Source organism: Sminthopsis crassicaudata, chromosome 4 (assembly GCF_048593235.1).
Source record: "Sminthopsis crassicaudata isolate SCR6 chromosome 4, ASM4859323v1, whole genome shotgun sequence".
Taxonomy (NCBI): Eukaryota; Metazoa; Chordata; class Mammalia; order Dasyuromorphia; family Dasyuridae; genus Sminthopsis; species Sminthopsis crassicaudata.
This window is the reverse complement of record NC_133620.1, coordinates 477,636,316-477,655,885: the sequence shown is the minus strand read 5'-3', so window position 1 is coordinate 477,655,885 and position 19,570 is coordinate 477,636,316. Positions and strand designations below refer to the sequence as shown.

The 19,570-nt window shown below is 56.6% G+C and overlaps 1 protein-coding gene across 3 annotated transcripts in view; it reads left to right on the top strand.

Annotated features, from left to right (window-relative positions):
- The window catches only part of ADARB1 (adenosine deaminase RNA specific B1), a 107,758-nt gene that overhangs the window by 25,991 nt on the left and 62,197 nt on the right, over window positions 1-19,570 (top strand). The window contains exon 1 of one of the 3 annotated variants that reach the window (XM_074264529.1): window positions 4,788-5,029. The exons of 1 other annotated variant lie outside the window; for it this stretch is intronic. The gene's annotated coding sequence lies outside the window, so the exon portion shown is untranslated. Of the gene's footprint in view, window positions 1-4,787; window positions 5,030-11,181; window positions 11,681-19,570 lie in introns of those variants that run through there. One more of the 3 variants, XM_074264528.1, reaches the window with a different exon arrangement.

The following is a 19,570-nucleotide window of genomic DNA, read 5'->3' as shown; positions in this document are numbered from 1 at the left end:
CTGGGCTTCCTTTCCGGCTGGGGGGGGGGGGAGGCCAGGGCGCCGGGACGTGTGTCCGTTTGTCACCAAAACAAACCCGTGACAAAGGAGCCGGGGCAGCAGAGCTCAGCGGCGTCCTTGACAGCCCCGCCCCGGAGCCTAGGGGAGCTGGCGTCCCTCTATCAGCAGCACCTCCCGGGCCCCCGAGGGCACTTGCCCGTGCCCCGTAGCTTGCCCAGGGCCTTTGGGAGACCCTCGCTGGCTACGAATGGGCTCCGGGCTCCAGCCGCGTGTTTGGATGTCCGCTCGCCGAGGGAGGGCTCTGTGCGCTTCCCATTTTAGTGTCTCCTAGAAAGGCACAAGTGTCACACTCAGCCCCCTTGGTGACGGGAGAAGCTAAAACGGGGAGACCGGAGCAGGGCCCGGAAGGAGCCTGCCTGCCAGAAGGTTAGGCCAGTCTAACAAAGGGAGGCTGAGTGGGCGTAATGTTAGAATTGCCCTCAAACTCTGCTCCACCTTCTCATCCGAGGAAGATCCAGGGCCCTCAGTGGACTTCAAGCTCAAAGTGGGCCAAGGGGTTGGTGGCAGTCCAAGAAAATGAGTGCAGTAGAGTCGGGAGAGACCCAGCTGCGCGCCGCCCCGGAGGACCGTGTTCGGTGCTGGATGCCACAGGGTCGGAAGGAAGCCGGGATGGGAAGGGTCTCCGGGCCATTGGGCTTTTACTAAGTGTAAGAAAGGCAGGAGCACGCCCCTGTCCCACAGACTCACGGAGGAGACAGTCGGGAAATCCTGGTATACGCGGAAGGGGGCCAGAGGTTCGGTGCCTGAGGAGACGAGCCTCCGTCTTCTGAGCCCCGGATGTGCTAGCAGGATGGCCAAGGGCCCAACAAGCCGGGCCCGGGCCTTTCCTGGGCCGGGACCGTGAGGTCCTCTGATTTCTGATGGAAGGAAAGGTCAGGGGCTCTCACGTTGGAAGCACTCCCCCAAAGTCAAAGAAAAGATGTCCCCCTCCTCCCCGTGCCTGCGAAGGCTCAGAGGAGCATGGAGACAGGCCCAGCTGGGCCAGCTCCCCGTGAGACCGATGTCCGGCGCTGAGGAAGCCCCTTGGAGCGGTCCGGCCGGGGTTTCCTCTCGCCAGGGCCTTGTTAAGGGTCTCTGAGCACAGGGAGGCTGGGCCGGCCTCCCAGCCACCGGACGGCACAGTCGGGTTTGCTCCCCATTCCCATGATGAATGAATTTTCTCACGAGACAGACGCGGACTGGACCGTCACTGAGTGGCAGGGGACCCGAGACAGCGTGAGTCACAAGGGGCCGTCAGGGGGGCTCGCTCGGTCCCCACCGTGCACCTTTCGTGTCCTCGTCCTTCAAGAGCATCCGGGAGGTAGCGGGGAGGGGGGAGGACTCTGGCAAGGAGGGGGGCCTCCAGAGGAGATTTCCAAACAGCCAGGCCAGCGTGGCCGGCGCAGGGAGAGGGGCGAGGGCAGGGCAGGCTGCTGGGCCAGGGAGCAGGCGGCGAGAACGTCCCAGGGAGGACTTGGAGCTCGGAGGGAAGAGGGAGCCGCTGGAACTCGCCGTGGCGTGCTCAGGCTTGTGGGGCAGGATGCGTCTGCAGATGGGCCGCGGCCCTGCAGCCTTCCCGGGCCAACCCCAAAGTTTCCGTGTGAGCTTTCACACCCGGCCCAGGAAGGGCTGCAGATCTGGGCTTGTTTCATGGGCGTCGGGAGCCCTGCAAATGACAGAGGAAGTGCTAAGGCAGAACCAATGTGAACATTCTGCCTGCACTTTCCCCCAGAGGTGCAGAGGTTAAACACTTACAAGTGACCCCCCCCCCCAAGGAAGAGCCTGGAAGGCTCAGGAGAGGAAGGGGATCCAGTAGGTGAGGTCAGCGCCGGGGGAAGTGGCGGTAACGCTAGTTTGTGGGGAGGGCGGGGCACCCTCCATCTGGCTCAGCTTTGCATGTGTGGAGCCCACGATGCCCGAGGAGCATCTCACTCCTGGTGATGGGCATTAAGGCTGGGTCAGGGAGCCCCCGAGGCCGGGGGAGTCCCTGGCTTGGCTGGAAAGGGGGTGGGCTTTGGACAAAGCGGGGGGAGGGGGGCTTTTCTCAAGACCGTCCTGGAGGCGCGGGATTCCCATTGACTGGGACCTTTAGGGCAGTTAGCCACAGATCACATTTACCCAGGATGGCCAAGAAGCGGTCTCGGTTTGCGGGGCCCCGGAGGCTTCAGAAGCAGCATCTGACCTCCTGGATGGGCAGAAAGCAGTCACAGATTCCTCCCAGGATTCTCAGTGGAGAGCCAGCCGGGGCACATGGGCAGGGACATCTGGTTTTGTGTCCGACTTAGAGCTTGGCTCCTTCCTCCCTTTGTGACCCCGGGCCACCAGGAAATCACTGAAGTTCCCTGAGCTGGAGACTCTTTTGTTTTGCTAGACTTTTTTTTTTTTTTTTTTCTGGTTTTCTCCTTCCCACCTCCACCTCCATTGGGGAAAAAAAGAAAAACAAAGTCCTGGTAGCAAACACACAAATAAAACCTACGTCTCCCTCAGGAGGAGGCGGCCGGGTACCATCAGTGGTCCTGGAAATCCCCTTCATGGTGTGCTTTGGCGTTCTCCTGCCTTCAAAGGTGCTTCTTGGTGCAGGCTGGCTCTTATTGTGCACAGGGTGCCCCTGGTTCTGCTGACTTCCCTGCCCATCAGCTCATACACATCTTCCCAGACTTTCCTGACGCCGTGCTTGTCATCATTTCTCGTGACACAGTGGCCTTTTATTCTGTGGATCTGTCACGGTTTGTCGTGGTGATCTTGTGGCCTATTACTCTGTGGATCTGTCACGGTTTGTCCTGGTGATCTCGTGGCCTATTACTCTGTGGATCTGTCACGGTTTGTCATGGTGATCTTGTGGCCTATTACTCTGTGGATCTGTCACGGTTTGTCCTGGTGATCTTGTGGCCTATTACTCTGTGGATCTGTCACGGTTTGTCCTGGTGATCTCGTGGCCTATTACTCTGTGGATCTGTCACGGTTTGTCATGGTGATCTTGTGGCCTATTACTCTGTGGATCTGTCACGGTTTGTCCTGGTGATCTCGTGGCCTTTTATTCTGTGGATCTGTCACGGTTTGTCATGGTGATCTCGTGGCCTTTTACTCTGTGGATCTGTCACGGTTTGTCCTGGTGATCTTGTGGCCTATTACTCTGTGGATCTGTCACGGTTTGTCGTGGTGATCTTGTGGCCTTTTACTCTGTGGATCTGTCACGGTTTGTCATGGTGATCTTGTGGCCTATTACTCTGTGGATCTGTCACGGTTTGTCATGGTGATCTCGTGGCCTATTACTCTGTGGATCTGTCACGGTTTGTCGTGGTGATCTCGTGGCCTTTTATTCTGTGGATCTGTCACGGTTTGTCGTGGTGATCTTGTGGCCTTTTACTCTGTGGATCTGTCACGGTTTGTCGTGGTGATCTTGTGGCCTATTACTCTGTGGATCTGTCACGGTTTGTCATGGTGATCTTGTGGCCTTTTACTCTGTGGATCTGTCACGGTTTGTCGTGGTGATCTTGTGGCCTATTACTCTGTGGATCTGTCACGGTTTGTTGTGGTGATCTTGTGGCCTATTACTCTGTGGATCTGTCACGGTTTGCTCAGTCATTCCCCAACGGATGGGAACCCCTTTCACTTCCTGTTCTTACTTCCTGAAACAGCTGCCATCAATATGGCTGGATCCTTTGCCTCATGCTTTGGTCTCTTTGGGGCCTTGGTCCTTCTTAGGTGTAATTCCAAATTACTTTCCAGAATGGCTGCAACAACTCACAGCTCCACCGTAGGGCAAAGCCAGGCTGAGGGTCCCTGAGGGAGCTCCAGCCCCTCGGTGAGTTTGGGCTGTGGAAGCCTTTCCCTGAGGGACCGGGAGATGGGCCCACGAAGGTGGCAGTGGCCAGTGGAGAGCGCTTGGAGCCCAGCCAGACGGGAGGTGCCGTGGCCTTCCGCCGCGGCCTGGGCCGTCACCAGCTGTCCAGACGTCTGTCTTATCGCCGGAGTTGGGGACTCTCAGAGCGAGGCCGACCTCCTGCCTCCCTTAAGTCCAAAGCCTCGCCCCGCTCCCTTTGAGAAGGGAAGACCAGGCAGCTTCTGGCCGCTGCAGCCCCGGCTCCGTCCCACGTGGCCTCAGTGGATGGGCCCGTCCTCCCGGGTTGGGATCGGGGTGGTGCCGTCTGTCGGGCACATAGCAGCTGAGACCCAGGCCCGCCATCCCTGGTTCTTCTTCTCTGATGTCTCTGCAGGAGCCTCTGAGAGAGGGGACAGCTTTGCCCTGATTGTGGCGTGGACTTCCCCCTCTGGTCCTTCCTCCTGAACTTTGGGATTGTTCTGTAGAAAGCTGCTGCTGCTGCCCTTTCCCCTAAGAACTGTGACGACCCGGCGACCTCGGGGCGTAGGGATGACCTCATTTAACTTCTTGGCCGATCCTTGGGAGTCTCGTCATCCGCCAGGGACCCTTGGGTTCACCCAGCCGCTGCCCCCTGGCTTCCTCTCCCCTGTCTCCCCGTGGTCCCCCGGCTCCCCGGGAGGATGTCAGAGGGGAGAGGGAGCACCCCTGCTTCAGCCTTATTGGGGTGAAGAGCTCTGCTGCTCCCTCACTTTGGACAACACTGGCCTTTGGCTTCAGAGAAATGTTTCTGATCTCGTTAAAACGGCCTTTTCTCTACCGCTCTCGGGATGGGATTTTAAAGCACATTAACGAGTGCCGGCTCTTGTGGGAGGCTTTGCTGTGCCTGTCCGTAAGCTCTGGGGTTGGGTGGGGCTTTTTGCTTTCAACATGGTGATTTTTATTAATTTTTTAGCCAGTATTGAGTCATTCCCGTCTCTGCTCCGGGGCCTACTAGGCCACTGGGAACGTGCGGCTGGGACGGGCTTTAAGGGTCAGGCTCGGCCTCCATCCGTCTCGTGGGTGGATCGCGTGCCTCGCCTCTACCTGGCCGGGCCCAGAGTGTTCTTACAAAGCTCGGTGGACCCATCCCTTCCTCAGTCAGAAAGAAGCAGCTCCCGGCGTCCCTGGGTCTGAGCTTGGGTAATTTCCTTAAAAAGAGGATTGGAATAAGGGCCTAGGGCTGAGAAGGGGGGCACCCAGCCGGCTTCTGGGGGGGCACCGGCTTCTTGGGGGGGGTACCGGCTTCTTGGGGGGGGCACCGGCTTCTCAAGGGGGGCACCGGCTTCTCAGGGGGGGCACCGGCTTCTCAGGGGGGGCACCGGCTTCTCAGGGGGGGCACCGGCTTCTCAGGGGGGCACTGGCTTCTGGGGGGGGCACCGGCTTCTCAGGGGGGGCACCGGCTTCTCAGGGGGGGCACCCAGCCAGCTTCTCACTGCCCTTACCTTCTGGCTGCAGCTGCATTTCTGCAAGCCAGAGGAGCCGAGTCTGAATTTCCCCTCTGCCACTTGTGGGCTCTTGGTCAAGCCTCTGGTCTTGCTTTTCCCCTCTAAGCTGCATCGGCCCCGGGCTCTCAAACATCCGTGTTGGGGTTCCAGGGCAGAAGCAGCCGGGCTTGGCGTCGAATGACGCTGTGTCTGCTTTGGGCGGGCGTAGTAGCGACGCCCCTCCCCCCTTACTCCTTACAACCGAGTGGGGGGCGCTTGCGGCGAGCTCCCCCACTGTGGGCCGCTCTTCCTTTCTAGCGCCTGCTGCTGTCAGCTGGGGGTTTTCAGACGTTATTTTTAGTTTGTTTTGCTAAGTGTGGCAACGCGAGGACAGCTGTAATTTATGCTCAAGGATGAATCAGACAGCAGCCCTGGGGCGCCTAAAATAGGCCGGGGTGTGGGCCCTCCCCCAGTGCGGACCCTCCCCCAGCCCTCCCCCAGTGCGGGCCCTCCCCCAGCCCTCCCCCAGTGCGGACCCTCCCCCAGCCCTCCCCCAGTGCGGACCCTCCCCCAGCCCTCCCCCAGCAGGGGACCCCCCCCAGTGCCCCTGCAGGTTGCACTGTCCTCCCCAACAGGCGTGTTCAGGAGGCTCCCCTGGGCTACCTGGAGGCCTTCCTGTCCAGGGGGTGGCATTCTAGGCTGAAGGCTCCGAGGGGCACAGCCTGCCCGCTTCTGCCCGGGCCCCTCCTGGGAGGTGCCAGAAGGCCGGGCCGGACACTTCCTTTGGCAGCCTCCGCAGCTCGGGAATCTCACACAGACACAGGCCCCGCACACATCACACACTCGCACCACACACATCTCCGTCGCTGACTGACTGGGGGTAACTGGAGTGGAGGTGGGCCCGAGGCCCTCATGTCCCACGGGGCTTTTCCAAGCATCACCCTCGGGCTTCCTGCCCTGACGCCGCCCCCCCCCCCCCCCAGCTCAGCCTGGGGTTCCCGAAGCCCTCCCCCCCTCCTCCCGCACAGCCGGAGTCACCGAGGGCTCCTCACAGCGGCCAGTTTCAGTCTGAGCTGACATGGCCCCGGCCGAGGAAGCCCCGACTGAGACAAGGAGCGTCCAAGATGGCTGGGGAGGGGGCCTGGGGGCAGAGCCTTAGCCCAGGTAGCCTGTGCCTGAGTCACTGGGCTTGGGAAAGAAGAGAGTGCTTTCTGAAGAAAGGGGCTGGGGGCCTGGTCTGCGGTGGGGGCTCCGCCAGGCCCAGGAGTCCCTGGGGTCCTGCCACCCTTGCCTGGCATTTCCTTCGTGGCCATGTTTGATGGGAGGCTCTGGGCCCCGTGCTGGGGATCTTGGGGGCTCCTGGCCTCAGCGGTGACCTCAGCAGTGGGGCCGTCCCTGGGTCTCTGCCCTTCTAGGGTCTGTGGTGCTGACGATGGCAGCCCCGGCGCCGGCTTAGGGCTCCTCGGCTCTTCTTTCAGGGCTGCCGGGCCTGCGCCAGAGGCTCATCCGCACTCACTAACTGCCAGCAGACAGAACGGTGGTGGGCTGCCCAGGGCTTGCTCCCTCCCGCCAGCTGTGTCCGGCCTTGGAGGCCACTCTCAGGTCCCTCTGCATCTGAGCCGGTCTTGACTTTCCAGAGTTGTACTTTATGTGGGACTCGATCCTCGGGAGCCGGAGAACCTGGGGCGAATCCCACGAGAGACGCTTGGGAGCCGCTTCTCCCTGCCTGCCTCAGCCTGCCCCTCGGTTGACTTTGGCGACCCCCAAGGTGCCTTCCAGGTCCAAATCTAAGATGCAATGATGTATCTTTTGGGGCTAAGGACCCATCCGCTTCTGCTGCCCATCACCCCCCGCCCCGGGTCTCCACTGCCCTGCAGTCTGCTCGGTCCTGTGCGTCTCTTTTGACAAGTTTGGTACTGCTGCTGGTCCCAGAAGAACCGGATCTGAGCTGGAAGGGCCGCTCGGGGTCCGCTGAGTCCATCTCGGTACTGACAGGGTGGGGGAGGGGGGCTGACTTAAAGGTCCCTAGTTCTCAGCCCCCGAGGCTCTGAGACGAGAAGCTGAGAGCAGGGGCTCCTGGAGGAGAGCCACCTTACGGTGCCTTCTTGGACCTTCCGCCTGTGCCCGGGCCTCTCTCCCAGGGAAGGGGTTCCCAAGGCGCTCTGCGGCTCTTTAGCCGCCATATTGCCAGCCCGCTTTTCTGGGTCCCCCGGCCTCCCAGCAGAAGGCTCCAGAGTCACCTTGCTCCGGGGGCTCCATGAGACAAGCCCCAGTCTGCAGAGTGCCGATCAGCTCCTCTGGAAGGATTTCTCCCGAAGGCACAAGGAGCAGAGCCCCCCGAAGCCCCCAACCTCACTGTGGGTGGGGCCATCTCCTTGAGGCAGCCCGCTCTGCTCTCCCTGCCCCCGGCCTCCCCACTGTCACTGGTGAGCCACTCACATCCTCCTGCCTTTGCAAGCCTTGGTGACTAATGTGTGTTTGCCTTACTCTGGAGACCCCGACGTTGTACCCCAAAGGAGAAAGCCAGAGCCACATCCAGGTCAGGGAAAAGTAGGAAATCCCCGGGAAGCCAGGGGGAAGGGGGGCAGGAGGCGGCGCATTCTTCCCATTCTCTGCATAGTTCCGGCAGCCTGGAGCCAAAGGCCAGAGGTCACTGACTTGTACCAGGGAGACACTGCAGATCTGTGGGCCCTGCTCTGGGGATGCATCTTGAGAAGCCTCACGAGGCCTGAGAGGCTCCAAGCCTGAGCAGGCTACTGAGCATCACTGTGGGACCGCAGCTGAGTGTTCAATTGTACCTCAGTTTCCTCAGCTGCAAAATGAGGAGTCGCATTAAGGGGCCTCTGAGTCCCTTCCTGCTCCCTGCCCTGCCCTGGAGCCTGAGGCCGGCGCAGGATCCCACAGGTGCCGGGGGTCCGAGGCTGGCTTTGATCCCGGCTTCTCTGGCTCCCCTGCACTGTGCCCCAGCTCCCCGCATTCTGGCAGGGCCCACCTAGACTTCAAACTGCCCAGAGCGACCCTCGGGGACCACCAGCACGATCGGGTCCCACATCCACGGTTGCCCCGGATCGGGATGCCAGCGGAGGTTCAGAAAGATGCCCACAACGGTTCATGTTGACGTTTTGGAGCCTTTTTTCCAGTTTCTTTTCTTTTACTTTTTAACCTAAAAATGCCAAATAAAATAAGCATTTCCCCATGCTGGGGAGAACAGAAGTAGATGCACATGACTGTTACGCAGAGCCAGCCTTTCTTTGTAAGCAGATAATACAGCCCACAAGGAACATTCAAGGCCGCCTGCTTGTCTGAAATCCCTTCTGCTTTTCCTTCTTTTTCCCCTTTTTTGGGGGAATATTATCCCTAACCCCCTTCTCCCTCCAATTTTATTTTACCTACAAATTGGAAAAGAAAAAGAAAGCTCTTGCAACAGCCATGCAGTCAAGCCCCCTCCATTGGCCATATTTAGAATCGGGGTCTCTTTTTGCAGCTTGCATCCCTCTCCTCTCCACCGGAAGGTCAGCGTGCTGCAGCAGGGGATCTCGTCTTGTAAAAATTAAATTTTATTTTAAAAAGGAACAAAAGCCAGATTTGTCCTCCTCCATCCTCTTCCCCCACCCCACACATTGAAAGAAAAGAGGACTTAAAGTCCTTGTTGCAAACCCGTTCCCCTGCGGGCCACTCTCCCGACTGAGCCGCAGGAGCTGCTCGCTGGTCAGCTCCGTGAGGTTCCTCAGGGCTGTTGCCACCACGGGTTACTGCGGCCTTCCCTCCGCGTCACTCTGTCCGGTCTCCGTCTCTGGGAACAGGACCGCTGTCATTGGGGGACGCTGTGGAACTCTGTCGCCTTTGTCTGCCATAATATCTTCAGCTGCTCCCGGGCTGAGGAGCAGCCTGTGATAGCACAAAAAAGAGCTCCCAGAAGCCCTTTGGTCGGACGGGCCTTTTCCCTCTTTTGTAGCCATGTAGCCCCCAGGGGCTTACATTCTCGCCAGGAACTGGATTCCACCTGTTTCTGCGTAAAGACAATGTACACCCCAGATAACCCAGAGCGTGAATGACGGCGGTCACCTGGATCAGAAAGCCCTCACAGGGGCACGAAGGCTTCCGTCGGCCTCCTTTCAGTCCAGGTACTTGGGATCTCGCAGGTCCCCAACCGAAGCGAGCACCAGAAGTTGCGGTGGGTCTGGGGCCTTGACTGGCGAGGAAATGCCATCCTCCAGGCTGGGAATGCGGAGCCTCTTCTGCCCCATCAGGGCCAAGGCCCATGACCCGCAGGACATGAATAGAGCATGAAGGACTATTGGGTGCGCTCAGCTTTCCTTGGGCACACTCGGCCTTCCTCGAGCTCTTGTGTCCTGGTCTCCTCTGGAGACTCTTCTAGTGCTAAGTGGGAGCCTCAGGGCCTGCAAGGGCCAGGCGACGGGCCAGCCCCTCAGACATCCATGTTCTGTAGGATCATTGACCTGTCCCGTGCCTCCTTGTGCCGTTGGGACATTTCCAGTCGTGTCTGGCTCTCCCTGCCCCCTTGGGGCTTTCCTGTAGCACGGGGCAAAGTCTTCCTGTTTCTAAGTAGTCCCATTTTTAAGGAGTTGTTGGTCTGCCATCATTCGGAGCAGAAGCTGCTGCCACCGAGTGTTGGGCACAGGTGGCCGCAGATGGCACCAGAGAGTCTCCTTTTGCTTCCGCCGTGCGTGCCCCGGCTTGCAGGCCCCTTCCCTAGCTGTGATGCCTTCGTGGTGATTCAGCGTCTCGGCCTTTCGGCATTTCAATCAAACGTTTTGCTAACTCTGCTTGGATTTCTAGTTTAAAAAATGCTAAGCAGCCATTTGTGTCCGAGCCCCGCCGTTTCCCTCGTAATTTGGTTCCCAGAATTAGCCCCTCCTATACTGAAGGCTGCTCTCTCTCCTTACCAGCACACGCCTTCCCTCCGCCAATTCAGACTAGCCGTAATCACAGGCCTTTTAGGGTCAACAAAAGCTCTCCCCAAGCAACCCATAAGGGAGGAAGAGGGCGGAATCGTCCCATCTTCACATGGAGGAATGGCTCAGGAGAGGGGACGGGTCAGTCCCCGATCATGGAACGAGGAGAGGCTGAGCCTCTGCCCTGGCTGCCTCTGCTTGGCAGCAGAGCTTCATGGAAACCTGTTCTTTTGCCAAGCTCCTGGCTTTCTCTTGAAGCAGCTGAGATCTTATCTCCTGTAGAGCCCTGTTTTTCACCTTGTTTGGAGTCTTAGAGCTCTATGTCAAGGGCCTGGGGAGGGGGGAGGCCCCGCTCCGAACCAGGTGGTTGTGCTTTTTATTCAGTAGTGTTTTATAATTCATTCTTGTAAGATTTGGAGCTCCAGGTTTTTTTCTTCCTCCTGACTTCCTCCCTTTCCAAGACTTCAAAAAATCCGATATAGGTTATACACATACAGTCACAGAGCCATTGTAAACATATTTCCACATTAATTGTGCTGTAGAAGAAAAATTAGAACAAAAGGGAAGAATCACAAAAAAGAGAAAGCAGACAACAACAGATGAAAAGTCTGCTTCAATCTGCGTTCAGGCCCCATAATCCTCTCAGAAACACTGGCTGTAAAAATGGTTTCCCAGCTTCCTGCTTCCCTTCTAATCTTGGCTGCATTGGTTTTGTTTGTGCAAACCCTTTTTAATTTAATGTATTAAAAATTAGCCAGGTTGCATTTCATCATGTTCTCTCATTCTTTGGACAGAAATCCCGACCTTTTTTCAAAGATCTGACAGGCACATTGTGCCTTGCTCTCCTAGTTTGTTTATAGTATCCCTCTTTATGTCCAACTCATGAATCCATTCCGACCTTATCTCGGTGTAGGGTGTTGGGCGTTGGTCAGTGCCTGGTTTCTGCCATGCTCATTTCCCAGCCATTTTTGTCAAGCTTTTGATCCCAGGGGCTGGAATCTGATTTCGATCTTACTTAGATTCCTATCGTCATTGACTTCTGTGACCTGTGTTCCTAGCCTGCTCTGCTGACCTGCCGCTGTATTTCTTAGCCAGTTCCCATGGTTTTGATCATCGCCCCTTTAGAACATAGCTGTAGGTCTGGTGGGGCTGGGCCACCTTCCTTTGCATTTTTCATTAATTCCTTTGTTATTCTTGACCTTTTGTTCTCGCAGATAAATGTGTTACCAGCACACCTTCCCTAGGCCAATTCAGACTAGCCCATAATCACATGGCCTTGTAGGGTCAACAAAGGCTCTCCCCCCAACAACCCAAGAGGGAGGAAGAGGGCGGAAATGTACCATTTTCAGAAGCAGATTTTTGAATGACTGGAGGAGGAGGAGAAGTTTGTGACAAGAAGGGTGCCCTTCTGTCCCAGCCAGGTTTAAAGACTCCCTCAGGTCGGTCTTCAGCTCCAGAAGTCCTGCTTCAGAACAGCTCGTGGGTAGTACCTCCAGGTCAGAAGGGCCAAGAGCAGTTCTGTCCCGATTTCTCCAGGGCTGCCCGCTTTAGAGCTCATTCCCCTCCAGCGCCCTGTCTTGCTCAGTGCTGCCCCCTTTGCTTTTCCCAGTTCCCCATTCTACTGCTCACTCAGTGGTCTCCCCATGGGTGGACAAGAGACCACTGTCTGCTGGCACTTTCTTGACATTCGATGCTTCTTCATCAAACCCCATTCTGAGCTGCCCTCTCCTGCACCGCCCGACCTGGGCCCTCTCTTTTCCTCTGCTTAGCCAAGCCCAGCCTGGCAAGCTTGGCGGGTGTAGCCGTCGCCCCTTCGCGCCCGTGTCCTCCCTCCAAATTCGCTCTCTGATCTTTCCTGGGAGAGCTCTTCCCTCCATCCTCTCGGGGCGAGGTCACCTGGCTCGTTTTTGCCTCCGTGCATTTGGTCAGGGCCTTCTTTCTGCCTGCGTGCCTTCTTGGCCCATTCCTTTCAGAGCCAGCCTCCAGCCAGCCCACCTTCTTCCCTTGCCAGTCCCTTCTTTCTCCTCAGGCCTCCTGCAGAGCCCATTGCCCATGCCACTGGGCTGGTGTTCCAGGATTACTGTGCCCCTGCCGGTGTGTGGGAGGCCAGCCAACCCAGCCTTCTGCCTCCCGGCTGGTCCTTCCTGGGCCCATGAGGTAGGACGTTCACAAAGTCGCTGCTCTTAGGGAGAGACCCAGCAAGACAAAGGCCGCTTTCTGGGGTGTGAAAATGGGGATGAAGGTCCTGATGGGGGGGTTCAAAAGAGAATGCTGTGCTCCTGTGAGGGTCCGGAGTCTGCTCTGAGACACCAGTTCTCACTCCTTCTGTTGAACTTTCCGTGCTTGGAGAAGAGCAGCAAGGGTGGCAGTGGCCCTTCTTTCCACATGTTCCCTCACGGATCCTCCCAGCAGCCACTGAGGTCTCCCATTTAATGCTGGAGATGCTGAGGCCGGGAGGCATTGCTTATCTTTGGAGCTCCACCCATGATGCCCCTTCTCTCTGGAAGGCTCTCCCAGCAGTTGGCATCCCAAGCCCCTTTATGTTCTAATGCAAAGCCCCCTCATCTGGTACCCTCCCTCTGGCCATTCTCTCCTGTTTATCGGGCAGAGAAGGGGGTTCGAAGGCCTTTCCCTGTACACTGAGCTCTGCGAGGGCAAGGCCTGGGCCGGGGTGCCGAGGTTAGCTCAGGGCTGGGCCGGGGTAGCCGAGGTTAGCACAGGGCCTGGCACTCTGGGAGTGCTTCATAAATGGCGACTGGCTTGCCCGCCCTGTGCCTGGGTCCCGGCCTCCCTGCGCTGGGCCAATCTGGGTCACATCTGAGGTGCTGCTGCCTCCGGCGCCGTGACCCACATTTCAGGGCCAGAGTGGGTGTGGGAGGAGCTCAGGGAAGACAAGGGTCCAAGAGGCTCTTGGAGGCCTGGGTCTGCAGCTGGGCAGGGGTGGCCCGGGAGGGTGACCTACAGTTTCTGCTGCCCTCGCTTCTGGGGACCGCGACAAGCACGGAGAGGCCGGGATGGGGACAGGGGCGGCATGCCCCGGTCCAGCCTTGTGGCCCAAAGGAGACACGTCTGCCCGGCGGCCGTGGGGGATGGTGGAGGGCTCTGGGACCCTGCTGGGCCAGGACAGACAGACGCCTCGGTCCCGCCTTGTGGCCCAAAGGAGACACGTCTGCCCAGCGGCCGTGGGGGATGGTGGAGGGCTCTGGGACCCTGCTGGGCCGGGACAGACAGACGCCTCAGTCCCGCCTTGGAGTGTCCCAGTGCTCCCATGGTCCTTAAGAGAGAAGGCGCGGCCGTTTTGCAGGGAAGCAGAATTCTGATTTCTGGAGAAGTCACTTAATGAGCCGTCATCTTAAGGGGGAAGTGCAGCAGCTCAAGGGAAAATGGGCTGGTTAGTGTGAGTGCGGTGACCCCAAGGGCTGGGGCCGGGCGGCAGGGCTTCCAGGGACCCGCCAGACTAATGTGAGCCCACCGGCAGAGGCGCTGGGACGGCTCGGAGCCTTCCTCAGACCCTAGAAATAATGGGCCCTTCTCCCGAGGCCGGGTCTGGCCGGTGTGTCCCAGCTCGGCATGAGAACAAGTGGTCTTCCTCGCTGGTTTGGAGCCTTGGGGCTCTGCCGCCTCCACAGTCCCGGCCGGAGTGGGGGGCCACATCAGGAGGAGGAGCTGGCTCCGGGCCGCCAGCTTTCGGGCTCCAGCGCCTTTCTCTGCCTTTAAATGTCCCTTCGATCCCGAGCCCTCTGGTTTCGGTTCATTCAAGGAGCTGCTGACCGCCAGGGCGCTTGTTGTGCGGGTTTCCTTCTGTCCCAGCCGGCGCCGGCACCTGCTCCCCGTCATTTCCCAAGCCGTGTCGCCCTCGAGTTTGGCTCCAGCGGCTCCACTGTTGTCTCACTTGGACCGAGGATTTTGAGATGTTGTAGTAAGAGGGATGTGGATCTCACTCCCGAACAGACGGAATTCTCTGCTGCACGAAAACTTTCCGCGGCCAGTTACTCACGTGGTCTGGCTCTGCTTGATCTCCCGGGGGAGCTCTGCCACTTCCTCCTCCACTGAGTTTTACAGATGGAACAACTGAGGCACACAGGGTGAAGTGACTCACCCAGGCTCACACGGCCTCATCTGAATGGGGGGGGGGGGAGGCCTGCTGCCTCCAGGCACATACAGCAGGGTGTACTGGGGGTAATGCCTCAGGGAGGGGGCCCAGGGATGCATTTCACTGCCCCGGATTTGACTCTGCATGCTGGACCCCAGGATGGGGGGGGAGGAGCTTGCCACTTCCTTCCTGTGGCTGTGCCAGTGGGGTGATGCTGCTGCTCCCTCCTTCGCTCTCTGTGGGTGGCGTGTGGGGGTGGCCTGAGGGGCTGCCCTGGTCGGGGAGAAGGCCGGGCTTCTGGGGCGCCGGGTGGTCCGCAGGCCCTGCGTGGCTCGCCCCTCTAGGAGCCGAGCTGCGGGAGCTTAGCTAGGGATAAAGAAAGATACCATTTACCTTCAATCGTTTCCATAGCAACCGTGTCTCTGCGCCATCTGCTCTTGGTACAGTTGTGAGATCACAGATCCCTTGAAATGGAGGAGGCGCCTCCGGATCTCCTGCCTGGGAAACCGAGGGGCCCAGAAGGCCTTGGGCAAGGTCATGGAGGTGCAGGAAAAGCAGAATGGAGAAACGGGGGCTGGTGGGGTGAAGGGGGCACTCCTTGGGCAGCTGGGGGCCCTGGGCTCCAGAAGCCAGCCAGGCTGGGCACCTAGGAGGACTCCTGCTGAGGGAGGGGCCCTTCTCCCGCTCTGACTCTGCCTTTCCAGGAGACGGCTGGCAAGCACTGGACGCACCTCCCTAAGACGGGCGATGTTGGGGGGCTGCCAGCTGCCGCTCTCTGATTCGGGGTCTTCAGAATCACCGGCCTGAGGCAAGGCAGTGAAGCCCCAGCAAGGCCTCCTTCCAGGACGAGGGGGACTGAGGGACGAAGGCCGATTTGGGGAGTGTCAGGGGACTGAAGGCTCTCCCCGAGTCAGAAGCTTGATGGGGTCGCCAATCATGGCAGACCGGTCTGAGGCATCCAAGGAGGCACAGCAGCCCCCCGCCTACGGCAGCCCCCTCAGAGTGCTTGCTCAGCCCGGGGCACTTTGGGAAGTGAGGGAGAGGCTGGTGGTGGAGGAGGGCAGCCCCACAGCGAGAAGGGCTTGGAGGCCATGGCCCCAGAGGATGTCACTGGGAGAAGATGGAAGCTCTGATCTGGAGCCCCGAAGGAGTCCGAGCCAGATCCCTCTCCTTAGGTATTTGAAGGGTTATCACATGGAATGGTGACCTTTTTGACCTTCAGGGCAGAACCTGGAGACATGAGGGAAGTTACAAAAGAGTGCCTTGGGCCCCAGGGGCCAAGGGAAGCATCTGCCAGCAGGGGATGGTCATCCCTGAGAGATGGGCTCTCCTTCCCTTGGTGTCCTCAAGCCCCCACTTCTTTGATGGCTGCTGGGGGAATCTTTTTTCCTCTCTCCCTTCTTAATTCCCTCCCCCTGCTTCCTCCCCTCTCCCTCCTTCTTTCCTTCCTTCCGTTTCCCTGCTTCCTTCCTTCCCCCTGCTTCCTTCCCTCTCCCTGCTTAGAGCCTCTGCTTTTTGTAGCCCCGACTATTTCAAGGCTTTGGGCTCCATGTTGGGGAGTATCAAGAGTAATCTTGACTCTGGGCCACATTTGGATTTCTCCGGCTTTCCCCTCTCCCCAAGGTGTCACGCTGATGTGTCCTTGAGCTCACCTTTCCCCTTTTGTGGTTCATTTAAATAATGATCATTTAATACATATTCATAGTTAAAGTGTTTACATACACAAAAAACCCCAGATGAAACTTGGCTTTTTTATTTTAGTATTTTAGCAAGTGAAGGCTTGCAAAGCTCTTTATGTTCATTATATCATCTGAGCCTCACAACAAGCCTGTGAGGTTGGTGCTCTTATTAATCCCATTTTACAGATGAAGAAACTGAGGCTTAGAGAAATTAATGTCACATAGTAAATAAGTATAAAGGCAAGATTCAGATGCAGCTCTCTCTGACTCCCAGTCTAGGCCCTTCATCAAGCTGTAGCTTGATTTTATGTGTATTTATTTATCCAGAAAGACAGGAAATATAGGATGAGCTGAGTGGAAAATATTGTGCTGCCTTTTCCTTTCCCCTTCTCCTTTTTTCTGATAAACGAACAAAGATAAACAAGAATATATGTTTATATGTGTGTAGAAGTACAGTGCACACATAACCCACGGTTATTTACGGGAACACTCCCCTTTCCTCGCCACTTTTCCTCCCAGGAGCAGCGCACTTTCTCTTATTGACAGAAATAGTAACTTCTTTTGTTTCCAAGTCTCACGATCACCCACACAGAGAAACTCTTGGCTCTTTTGGAAATCACCGAGTAACTAAGTAACTGTTGGATTCTCACCCAGGCCTTCCCAATAAACTCATTTAGGGAGGAAGTACGGGGAGAAACAAGTCACCCCAAAGATCAAGATGGCTCTGAAATGAGAGCATCATCCCGCTGGGACCCCCGACGGCAACCGGGAACCTGCCGGGTCCCTGGACATGGATCAAGCTTGCGCTGATTTAGGGTCATTCTGAGATGGGACATACAGCAGCCCTCCCTCCCTCCTGCAGCAAAGCCTCCCCAGAAGTGAGAACCGGGAAGGTTTAATTGTGAATGAAACGAGTGCTCGTTTGACTGCAAGCTGACAGTACTTGTCTGACGGAATCTCGCCCCCCCTTCCCCCCCAGCTCATCTGCCAATAAATGTATGTTTATGTTTCCTGGTTGGTGGTAGCTGGCGCTCATCCCCTGCTTGGGTGCTTGGCACTCTGACATTCTCTCTGCTGTGGGAGCCGGGCTTCTGGGAGAACCGTCCCCCCCAAAAATGTTCCATGTCTAACTGCACATATGGATCAAAAATACTCATTGTTTGGCAACTTGTCAGCTGGAAATTGGCTTACTTTCTTCTAAGTCACTGAAATTTCTGAATCACAGGCTTGGAAGGAAATTCAGTGATAACCCCTCTCCCGTCTCAACATGCCCGAAGGGTCTCCACTCATACTGGGCTTTCCCTGCACCCCCCAGACCTTCAGGCCTCAGCCCGCTCCCATGACCCAGCCTTTGTTATTTGTTAGGCTCCGTCACCGTGTTTTGAGCCTCCAAAGATTCCCGTGGCCAAGTTAGTTTAGCAACTGCTGCCCTGGATCTAGAACTGTAAGCAAAACTCAGCCAAGCAGGACCTTCACAGAGCTGGAGATGGTCCTCCCCCAGGCTCTGTTTTCAAAAGAGACACATAAAGGAGGGAAAACCAGCCAACCTCCCGGCTTTGTTCAGCCCTCAGCTGGCAGGCACTTTGCTGGCACCAGCGCCATGTTCCTGGATCAGCACGAATTCAGCCCCATCTCTACCTCGGAAAGAACTGCCTGCAGGGAGCTGGATATTTAATGGTCACGGGGGGAGCTCCAGAACAATGACAGAGAGGGTCTGAACTGGAGCATCCGGGAGGATTCTGGTGGCTTTCCTGGAGAAAATCCCATCGCCCGTGAATAGGAGGGCAGCACTTTATTTATTTCCCCGGCATAGTCTCTGACCATCCCTCTCCATATCAGACTAATGGAATCTGTCCTTTGAGTTCCCGGAGTGGGGACTGACCTCACCAGCCACCTGATGACAAATCATGGGCTTGAGATGCTTTCATAGATTCTGATTGGATAGGGATTTCCGTCAGCTGACATCATTTACTAAACCTCTACTATGTTCCATCACCCTGCTAAATACTGGGGATACAAAAACTGCCCTCCAGCAGTTCCTAATCCAGTATGGAGACAAGAAAACAAATAAATACAAAGCAAGCTTTACATGGCGCAGATAAGAAACATAAAGAAGGCATGGAATTGAGGGAAGTTGGGAAGGCTTCCTGTAGGAGGTCGGATTTTTGAGCCTTAAAGAAAGCTGAGGAAGTCAGTAGTTAGAAGAGGAGGAAGAGCATTCCAGGCACGGGAGACAGCCAGAAAAAATACCTGGAGCTGAGAGATGGAAGGCCTTGTTCATGGGTGAGGCAGGAGGCCAGGATTATTGGATCAGTGAGTAGATGTCAGGGACTAAGGGACAGAGAGGAAGGGGCTGCGTGATAAAGGGCTTTAGGATCAAACAGTTCATTTTGTATTTGATTCTGAATTCGACGGAGTTTCCAGAGTTTACTGAATGGTGGGGTAGAGTGGTGTGGTGTGGGGGTGACGTGGTTAAAATTGTGATTCAGTGGCTGAATGGGTTGAATTGGGCAGAGACTCGAGGCAGCAGATGGCTCAGCAGCTGTTGCCATGGTCCAGGTGTGAGAAGATGAGGGCCTGCTCCAAGGTAGGGGTCAGAGCAGAGAAGGGGACACGTGAGAGAGATGCTCAGATGTGAAAGTGACGAGATGCAACAAAGGTGGAACTGATGAGAAAGATGCTGCAAAGGTGGAACTGACAAGAGAGGTATAGCAGAGGTGAAACCAAGGAGAGATATTGCAAAAGTGGAACTGATGAGAGAGATGCTGCAAAGGTGGAACTGACAAGAAAGGTGCTGCAAAGGTGGAACTGATGAGAGAGATGCTACAAAGGTGGAACTGATGAGAGAAATGCTGCAAAGGTGGAACTGACAAGAGAGGTATAGCAGAGGTGAAACCAAGGAGAGATATTGCAAAAGTGGAACTGATGAGAGAGATGCTGCAAAGGTGGAACTGACAAGAAAGGTGCTGCAAAGGTGGAACTGATGAGAGAGATGCTACAAAGGTGGAACTGATGAGAGAAATGCTGCAAAGGTGAAACTGACAAGAGAGGTATAGCAGAGGTGAAACCAAGGAGAGATATTGCAAAAGTGGAACTGATGAGAGAGATGCTGCAAAGGTGGAACTGACAAGAAAGGTGCTGCAAAGGTGGAACTGATGAGAGAGATGCTACAAAGGTGGAACTGATGAGAAAGATGCTGCAAAGGTGGAACTGACAAGAGAGGTATAGCAGAGGTGAAACCAAGGAGAGATATTGCAAAAGTGGAACTGATGAGAGAGATGCTGCAAAGGTGGAACTGACAAGAAAGGTGCTGCAAAGGTGGAACTGATGAGAGAGATGCTACAAAGGTGGAACTGATGAGAGAAATGCTGCAAAGGTGGAACTGACGAGAGAGGTGCAGCAGAGGTGGAACCAAGGAGAGATGCTGCAAAGGAGGAACTGATGAGAGAAATGCTGCAAAGGTGAAACTGACGAAAGGTGCAGCAAAGGTGAAACCAAGGAGAGATGCTGCAAAGGAGGAACTGACGAGAGAGGTGTAGCAGAGGTGGAACCAAGGA